We start from the raw sequence: 10,688 nt of genomic DNA, 5'->3' as shown, positions 1-10,688 counted from the left end.
TTATCCTTCTAGAGGGCTGGATCCTGCACACTCTCATCACTGTTCCCCATCCTTTCTTGCATTCCTTACACACCAGCTAGGAGCTTGCCATGGAAAACCTGAAACAACAATGCTTACTGAAACAAGCTCCTATTTATCTTATCATTTGGATGCAATACAATTTGGCCACCCTTCTCAGAGTCTATTCCTATACCTAAGTCAGTTTGGTAAACTCTCGCTCCTCCATGCTCCCTCATGGCTACAATTCCCTCCCCCAACCAGCAAGCCTCAGCACTAAATATTTTCTCTTATTTTACAAAGCTAATAAAAACATATTAAAGTTAGACATTAAAAATGCGACACCGTGCTCGCTTCGGCAGCACATATACTAAAATTGGAACGATACAGAGAAGATTAGCATGGCCCCTGCGCAAGGATGACACGCAAATTCGTGAAGCGTTCCATATTTTTTGTTGTTATTTTAAAAAAAAAAAAAAAAAAAAAAAAAAAAAAAGCGACACCATCCCCCAATCCCATTCTCTGCTACCCTTGTAAATTTCAATTAAACTAATAATGAGTCTAAGGTAAAATAAAAATGACATGATTCTTCATGGATTGATCATGCTATCAGCATTTTCATAGCCAAAGAGTTACAATGGGTCTGCACTGAATTAATTATAGTCACAATAAAACTTACTGAGAATGGAGGATGAATATCTTGATATCTATGTTCAATCCACTGAACATGTCTGCCTCTCTTTACTCTTGAACACTGCTACTAATACCTTTTTTTTCTGAGATACAATGCTTTGAAACAGACACATATTTAAAATGCCTGCTTTGTAATTAGGTAGTCACATACATATAGTTGAAAACAAGATCATAATACTCCACTCAGAAACATATAATTTAAGCAAGTAAGGGGTTATATATTCTAAGCAACCTTTTGTTTCCTGAAAATCTATTTTTAGTATGCAAATATACAGATGTGCACACTCTCTAATAAATAAGTTGTGTCAGATCTAACGAAAGTGATAAATCTTGTTATAATTTTAAAAAGAATTTTTCAGGGCATGTTTATTATGTTTTATTTATATGAAACTTCCACTTTGTTAGAATCTACACATATCACCAACATGAATATCATGATACATATTTTAAAAAGCAAGACCCTTAAACTACTATGGCAGCAAATATGTAAGTAATACTTGCTATTTTAAAATGGGATATCCACTGAATAGTCCAGATATTTAGATCACCTAAACAAAACAAAAATCTTGCTGTCAAATATTAATTTATTATCCAAATTGGAAATGATACAAGAACCCAATGTTTGTTGGTAGAATATATTTTTGGCAAGATTATTTCAACGTCAGTTAAGTGCTAATATGTTAACTGGCTTGTACAGGGTACCCTAAGTCCTTCATTAATATATTGCAAATTTAATCATCTTGAATATATGCATGCCTACGAAATAAAATTATAAATTAGAAACATTTCAATAGAATAAAGCAAATTATGGCTCAATGAAAATTTTCTATGTGTGACCCAGAAGTTTAATGAGATATACTGTAAACTTGTTTTTTTGTTTATTTGCTACTATAAGCATACTTATTATATATATAGATATGTATATGTATTTGTGTGGGCGTATATTACATATAAAATACACCAAAGTTTCACACACACTCATACATATATATGTCCATAATTTGAGAAGCATATATTATTTGTATGATTCCATTATTGGCCAGGCCTAAGTGGGCATATCACATATTTTAGCTCATATAATTCTCATAAAATTATATGCACCCAAAAATGTTATTTTCTTTTTATAGGCAAATGCCACAAATTCCAGAATATTTTTACTGCATTACGTGTCTGCGTGTTTTCTATTCATAATTTCACATTTTCACATCAAGTGATAGACACTCCGCAAATTTTTCAGTGTGGTAAAATTGTGGTTGATTCAATGAAAGATATCAGCCAAATTGAATTCTTTCATATGTTTTATGAAATTTTGTACTTATTTGCAGTTGGATGAAAGGTTTCAGATATATTGTCATGACTGGAAGCCAATGTCTATGGATATTACTTTTCACAATAGTCAGATGGCTAAACCCATGATGGTACTCCACTCTTGCATCTTTTAGTTCTTCCCCACAGACTGGAGCACCATCATTCACATGAGATAAAGCAGGAAGCTGAGGGGAGTGATAACTATTTATTGCTTCTGAAAAGGGTTAATGACCACTTCTAAAATTGCAATGGACAGGATAGAGATAGAAAGAACCCTGGTATCACCATAGGTTGGAGGACTATTGGGTTGAATAAGATAGTTTGGGTTAGAAAGCGATGGTGAACATAGATAACTATTCTGACTCAATTCAAAAAATCAAACTTATAGGCATAGAGAATAGGATGGTTGTTAGCAGTGGTCGGGGATGGGGGTAGAGAGTGGGGAGATGTTGATTAAAGGATACATAGTTTTAGCTACACAAAAGAAATAAGTTTTAGAGACCTATTGTATACAGTGGTTACTATAGTAAATAATGATATATTGTATACTTGCAAAATTCTGCAAGAATAGATTTTAAATGTTCTCATTACAAAAAAAGTAAGTATGTGAGGTAATAACTATGTTAATTAGCTTGATTATGTCATTTCACAATGTATACACATATCAAAAGATAATCTTGTTTGCAATAAAAACAAAATTTTTCACTTTTCAATTAAAAATAATAATTATGAAAATTAATTAATTATTTAGCTAGCCACAAACATCCCAAAACAAATAAGATATGCTAGAACATTTGCTGGAAGTTGGGCCAGATCCTATGCACACCCATCTGTCCTTTGGCTACAGATATGCCAGAGTATTCTACCAAAACAAGTGTAAAGTTTTCTCAGTGTAAATTTTAACTCTGATTATAATAGCTAAGTGTTTTGCCAATTAGACATGTTTTGTTGGGTATTGCATGCAAATGTTCTTACTCTAGTATTTTAAAATTCATTATTCTGCTTATTTGCTACTTTTATATGAGACCATAAACTTTACAGTACAATATTTTTGTTGAGATTTTCTGGCAAAACTATTTATGTGAAAAGTGAGTAGAGCCAAGGAAAAGCACACACCACACATGCTGTTCATTGATTAACATTGGATATGTATACATATCATCTTGTTTCACATGTGAAAAACAGAAAGAAAACTACTTTAGGTCCCTGATAAAACATTATAGAACCAAATAAATAGAATTTTACCTTAAATTTCCAATATGCTTTTAAAAATCATTTAATGCAGGTCTAAAAGTAAAATATTTTTAGAACTCATCGACACCCTTAATGCACAACAGGAAAACATGTCTATGTAATAAGAACACAAAACCATAACATGCTGCCAAGATATCACAGATACATAAGGTGATTTGCTGAAGTTCACACACACACAGACACAGAGAGAGAGAGAGAGAGAGAGAGAGAGAGAGAGAGAGAGAGAGAGAAAAGAAGAAGAAGGAGGAGGAGGAGGTGGAGGAGATGACAAAAAGTAATCCTATAATTTTAAAATGTATATTCAATGCAAAGAAAAGTGGAATCGTTATTAGAGATGCTTGAAATATATTGAATGAAAAAAACCTAAACATTTTGCCGTTTATAAGAAAAAGCAAAAGAAAAGATAACTAAGTGCATTCCTTTTCGGAGACGGAATTTTTCAGCGTTTTCATCAGTTGTATAAACATCCTTCATATCTATTCAATGAACTGTTTATTTTAAAACTTAGGTTATGCAGCCTCAGTTACTGATACTTAGAAAATACTAGTTATCTGACCTCAGGGTAAGGGTTAACTTTCTAAGTACATCATCAAATGAAGAGTCCATAAACAGTTTTTTTTTCAGCCATTTTATCTCTTTATAAATCAGTGTAAATCATCTCTTCCCTGTACAGATCTCCTACTATTCCATAGGTGACATATCCCTCTTAAGTATCATCGTTTATATTTTGTTATATTTCTACCAGCTAAGTTTGTATTGAATCATTCTTCAATAGTTTGTATTATGAATGCAATGTTTATATACAAAATTTTCAAAATGCGAAGTTACTTTATTGTTAAGCATGCTTTCCCCACTACTGTCCCCAAATTGGAGGGAGAGACAGACAGGTAGATACAGAGAATAACAACTTACTGGAAGAGAAACCCGTAAAGAGGTCTCTTCGTGAGAATCATTACTGGTGTAAGAGAACCTGAACTGTAATTGATGAATTTCTGAAGATTCAGTGTGGGCAAACTGCATGTTACATTGCATATTCCTTTGCTCATTTAAGAATCCTACTTCACCAGTCTGGGTAACAACAGTGAAACTCCGCCTCAAAAAAAAAAAAAAAAAAAAAAGAATCCTACTTCAATATGTCCACTGCTCCAAAATTACTGACGTAAGGAAAAACAGAGTGGAAGATTGCCCAACTCAATTATTTGAAAATTTTCCAAGCAAGAGAAACAAAAGTAAAAGGCCAGCACCAAATTAGGGGAACCACAAGTGCACTTACTCACTCTCACTCTTTCTCTCTTTCCATTTATCTATATATAAAATTATGGGCATAATTAATATTGAGAGAACTCTTACAAATAAATTATAAAGGAAAAAACTTCTGGGAGAAAAGTAGGTGACATCCAATTATCCATAGGTCATTTATAAAAATTGATTACATCAAATTTTGGTTTCCAATCCAACATACAAGAAGCTTGGAAGTCATCTTTCCTGTCTAACAACAAATAGAAAGCTGAATAAGCTGCAATAACAACTTTACTTAGATTGGTCAGAAAAGTGAGGTTACAGGGCAAACTGCTGTCCCCAAATTGGAGAGACAGACAAGTAAATACAGAGAATCACAACTTACTGGAAAAGAAACCAACGAAGAGGAGTCTTCATGAGAATCATTACTGGGGTATGAGAGCCTGAACTGTAATTGATAAATTTCTGAAGGTTCACTGTGGGCAAGACTGAGAGTTAAAAACTTCATGGAGGCTTTGTAATAAAAGGATCCCCACACCTGTGAGTTTTACTTCCAGGAGTTCAAACAGATTCTCACAGTGAATATTCCAGAAAAAAAAAAATCCACTCATGCTTCTGGCAGAAGGAGGAGAAATGCAACCATTTTGAAATACGTCAGACCACTTTGTATTAGACTGATTATTTAAAGCAACGATGATTAACATCCTAAGGGTTCTAATGAATAAAATACATAGTATGCAAGATGAGATTGACAATGTAAACAGAAACATGAAAATTTTAATAAAGAATCAGAAGAAAATACTAGCGATCAAAACCACCATAACAGAAATTAAGAATGTCTTTGATAAACTAATCTGTAGACCTAATACAGTTGAGGAAATAATCTCTAAGCTTCAGGCTTTTTCAATACAAATGTCCAAAAGAAAAAAAGACTGAAAAGAGAAACAATGCAACACCATATTCAAGATCTATAAGACAACTTCAAAGTGTGAAACTTATCCATAATAGGGACACTAGAAGGGGCAGAAGGAGAGAGAGGAATACAGGAAATATTTGAAACAATAATGGCTGGGAATTTCTCCAAATTAAAATCAGATACCAAATAATAGATCCAGGAAGCTCAGCGAACACCCCGTACAATAAATGCCAAAAGCTAAACCTGGGAATACAATAATCAAACTACAGGAAAATAAGTCTGAGGAAAACATATTGGAAGTATTCAGAGAGAAAAAAAATCTTACCTATAGAAAAGCAAGAGCAAAAATTATATGTGATGTCTCCTCAGAAACCATGCAAGCAAGAATAGAGTGGAGTAAAACACTTAAAATGTTTAAGAGAAGAAAAACACAAACCTAGAATTATATATCTTGTGAATTATCCTTCAAAAGGAAAGGAGGGCTAAAGGCTTTCTCAGTTAAAAGTTGAGGAAATTTGTTGCCAGTTAACTGATATAGCAATATATATTAGAATAAATTTATCAGAGAGAAGGAAAATAATATCAATGAGAACCTTGAATATAAAGAAATAAAAGAAGCGCTTCAATGAAAGAATAAGAGAAGGTAAAATAAACACTTTTTTAAAAGTCTTCATTGCTATAACCTACAATTTGTTCAAATAATAATAACAACAATATATTCTGTTATGTATTCTTATGTATAATCCATTCATAGTACATGAATTAGTTGTAAATGCATATGGGAAACTGTAAGGCAACCAAAAAACATTTATTTGGTTTAAAGAGTATAACTGATGTGCTAAGAAAGGAGAAGAAATTAAATTGTATAAAACCTGAAAACCATGAAAGGCAGAAAAAGGGTGGAAAACTAAAATAAGAACAATAAACAAAGGTAATTAATGGAACACAAAAACGTACATGACAGATATTAAATAAACCACCCCGACTTAGGCTGACCTAGCAAAATACCATACTCTGGATAGCTTAGATACTAGAAATGACTGAAAGTTTAAGTTTAGGGTATCAGAATAGTTGGATTCACGTATAGACTCTCTTCCAGGCTTGCATATGTCCACCTTATCACTGTTTCCTCACATGGCAGAGAGAGAGAAGTTTCTCTTTTCCTATTCTTATAAGACCAAAGTCCTGTCCCATTAAAATTCGACCCTCATGACCTTATTTAATTACCTATTTAAAAAACCCATCTCCAGATACAGTCACGTTGAAGTTTAACATCATGATCATAGATACAAAAATTCATTCAGAATATAAATTTTGGGAGGATACAATTTGGTTATAACACTAGCTGTATAAATAATCACTTTAAATAGCAATGGTATAAACACCAATTAAAAGGTAGAGATTGTCAGAATGGATAAAAAATACAAGACTCAATAATACAGTTTATACAAAAAATCCAATATAAATATTAAGACATATATTAATTAAACATAATAGAAGAAGAAAAATATGCCATGCTATTCACTAATTAAAAGAATGCACTAGTGGCTCTATTAATTTCAGACAGAGAATATTTCTGAGCAAAGTTATCAGGGTAAAAAAGGAATTTCATAATGATAGAGGGGTCAGTTCACAAAGACATAACAATTGTCAATGTGTATACACTTAATAACAGAGCATCGATATGCATGAGGCAAAAACTGAGAACTGCAAGGAGAAATAGATGAATCCATTATTATAAAGACTTCAACACTCTTTATGAGAAACAGACAGATCCTGTAGGCAGAAAATCTGTAAGAACATAGGTAAACTCAATTATAGCAATCAATAGAATAAAATTGACATCTATCAACTACTTCATCTACCAACAAGAGAATAGCGTTTCTTCCGAAGCTCACATGGAACATTCACCAAGATTGATGATATTCTGGGCCATACAATGCACCTTAACAAATTTAATAGGCTAGAATTAATAAAACATCTTCTCTCAGACAACAAACAATTAAATTAGAAGTCAATAACAGAAAGCTAGAAAATTGCAAAATATTTGGGGATTAAATGATATACATGTATAAAGCACATAAGTCAAAGAAAAAAAATCGAAAGAAATAAAAAAAGTGAACAAAATAAAAATGAAAATACAACTTAATAAAATTTGTGAGATGCTGTGAAAGCACTGCCTAGGAGGAAATTTATAGCATTAAATGCATAATTAGAAAAAGATAAATTAACAGCATAAACTGTAACCTTATGAAACTACAAAAATTGGAGCAAATTAATTTCATGGTAGCTAGAAGAAAATAACTAATAAAAATTAAGACATAAATAAATTTAAAACAAAAAACTAATAGAGAAAAATTAACAAAAGGAAAAGCCAATTCTTTGAAAAAAATCAATAAATATCAATAAGCTTCTAGCCAGGCTAAATAAAAATAAATGAGAGAAAACACAAATTACTATTTACAGAAGTGAAAGTGAGGATATTACTAGAGACCATTCAGACAAAAATAACAATAAACGTATATTATGAACAACTCTATGTCCACAAATATGATAACCTAGATGAAATGGACCAAATCTTTGAAAGACACAATCTGCTAAAACTCACACAAGAAGAAATAATAAATTTGAATAGGCCAACATGTGTCTAAAAGAAATTGAATCAATGATTAATAATCTTGGCCGGGAACGGTGGCTCATGCCTGGCATCCTAGCACTTTGGGAGGCTGAGGTGGGTGGATCACGAGGTCAGGAATTTGAGACAAGCCTGGCCAACATGGTGAAACACCATCTCTACTAAAAGTACAAAAATTAGCTGAGCATGGTGGCAAGTGCCTGTAATCCCAGCTACTCAGGAGGCTGAGGCAGGAGAATCATTTGAACCTGGTAGGCAGAGGTTGCAGTGAGCCGAGATCACAGCATTGCACTCCAGCCTGGGTGATAGGGTGAGACTCCGTCTCAAGAAAAAACAAGATTAATATTTTTCAAAACAGAAATCACTGGACCAGCTAGGTTCAATGGTGAACTATACCAAATTTAAGAAATCAATTATGTCGGTTCTCTACAATTTCTTTCAGAACATAGAATAAGAGAATACTCTCTGACTCACTTAATGAGGCAGTCTTTACATTTATACCAAAACCAGACAAATATATTAGAAGAAATAAAAACTACAACATATATTTCTTATGCATATAGGTACAAAATTCCTCAAGAAAATATTAACAAGTCCAATAATGTATCAAGTAGTTATATACCATGTTCAGGTGTGATTTATTCTAGCTATACATGGCTGGTTCAATATTTGAAAGTCAAGTAATGTCATCATATCATCAGGCTAAAGAAAGATGATATGATCAAATCACTAGATAACAGAAAAAGCATTTGATAAAATCCAATACCCATTCATGATAAAAACTCTCAGTAAATTATGAGTGTGTTTCTTTACAAAACACATCTACAAAAATGCCTATTAATGATAAAAATCTACCTAATGACAAGAAACTAGAAGTTCATGGATAGGGCAAGTATTTCCCCTTTCACTACTCCTTTTCAACATTGTACTGGAAGTCCTCTCTAATGCAGTAAGACAATAAAGGGAAATTAAAGTATATTGGTCAGGAAAAATGAAAAAAGAAAAGACTGTATTTGTTTGCAGGTAACATGATTGTGCAGCAAACCTGAAATAATTGACCAAAAAAAAAAACCCAAAGCAAAACAAGTTAAGACCAAAAACACCTGGAAATATAGATTCGTTCAAAAATTGTTGTGGCTTTTGCCATTACTTCCAATGGCCAAAATCACAAGAACTTTTGCACCAACCTAAAAATAAGCAATTATAGCAAGGTTGCAGGATACAAAATTAGCATAGAAAAGTCAGTCACTTTCCTGTATACTAGCAATGCACAACTGGAATTTGCATTTAAACACACTTTACTATTTGCATTAGCAGTCCTCAAAATAAAATATTTAGGTATATGTCTAAAATATGTACAAAATATATATGAGGAAAACTATTTAACTCTGATGAAATAAATCAACAGAAAACTAAATAAAGGGAGGGATACTGCATGCATATATATAGTAAAACTAAATAGCATCAAGATATCAGTTCCTTGCAACTTGATCTATAAATTCGACGCAATTCTTGACAAAATCCAAGTAAGTTATTTTTGTAGATATAGATGAGCTAATTCAAAAGCTTACATGGAGAGGCAAATAACCAATTTAATTAACTCAGTTTTGAAGGATAAAAAATAAATTCAAGTAACTGATGTTATTAATCTTCAGATGTCAGTGAAAATCTGCATTAATCAAGACAGTCTGGTATTAGAACAAACATCTAAAAATAGTTCAATAAGACAGAATAGAGAATCCAGAAATAGGACCACATAAAAATAGTCAACTGATCTTTGAGAAAATAATAAAGGCAATACAATAGAGCAAAGATTGTCTTTTTTTATTTTATCGGAAGACCTAGACATCCTTATACAAAAAGAAAAAATTAATTTAGATGTAAACTTCAAACCATTCATAAAGAAAGATGCAAAATGCATTTTAAACCTAAATGCAAAATGGAAAACTATAAAACTCCTAGAAGATAGCAGAGAAAAAAATATAGATGACCTTGGGTATGGTGATGGAGCCAACACCAAAGACATGATTCATGGAAGAAATAATAGATATGTTGGGCTCTATTTAAAGTTACAACGTTTGCTTTGTGAAAGACATGTCAAAAGAAGAAGACAAACCAGAAACTGGGAGAGAAAACATATTTGTAAGAGACATAAAATAGTTAACTGTTATCCGAAATATAAGGAGAGTTAAAAAAAATTTTCACCAATAAATAATGAACCACTTGATTAAAAATGGGCAAAAAACCTGAACAGATACCTCACAAAAGGTGATGTATAGATGGCAAATAGCATATGAAAATACACTTGACATTATATGTTATTAAAGAAATATAAATGAAAACAATGAGATACCACTACCTATTTATTAGAGTGGTCTAAACTTAAAACACTGACAATGCCACATGCTGGAAAGGATGTAGAGCAACAAGAACCCTCATTTATTATTGGAATTAAAAAGTGGTACAGTCACTTCTGAAAACAGTTTGGTAGTTGCTTACAAAATTAAATATGGTCTTTCTATACAGTCCAACAATCATGCTCTTTGGTATTTACCCAAATTAATTAACTATTTTTTTATTAAGAAAAACTGCACACAAATGTATTGTAGCAGCCTAATGAACAATTACGAAAACTTGGAAGCAACC

The 10,688-nt window shown here is 32.2% G+C and overlaps 1 non-coding gene across 1 annotated transcript; it reads left to right on the top strand.

The window, feature by feature from the left end:
• Window positions 1-343: 343 nt before the first annotated feature.
• On the top strand, window positions 344-450 carry LOC135269444 (U6 spliceosomal RNA). The gene has a single exon (XR_010337737.1). It is a non-coding gene; the product is annotated as a U6 spliceosomal RNA (small nuclear RNA).
• The last annotated feature ends 10,238 nt before the right edge of the window (window positions 451-10,688 follow it).

This window comes from Aotus nancymaae, unplaced genomic scaffold, assembly GCF_030222135.1.
Source record: "Aotus nancymaae isolate 86718 unplaced genomic scaffold, 86718_ANA_hifiasm-v0.15.2.pri h1tg000004l, whole genome shotgun sequence".
Classification (NCBI taxonomy): Eukaryota; Metazoa; Chordata; class Mammalia; order Primates; family Aotidae; genus Aotus; species Aotus nancymaae.
The sequence above is the reverse complement of the archived record's forward strand: the minus strand, read 5'-3'. Positions and strand labels throughout refer to the sequence as shown.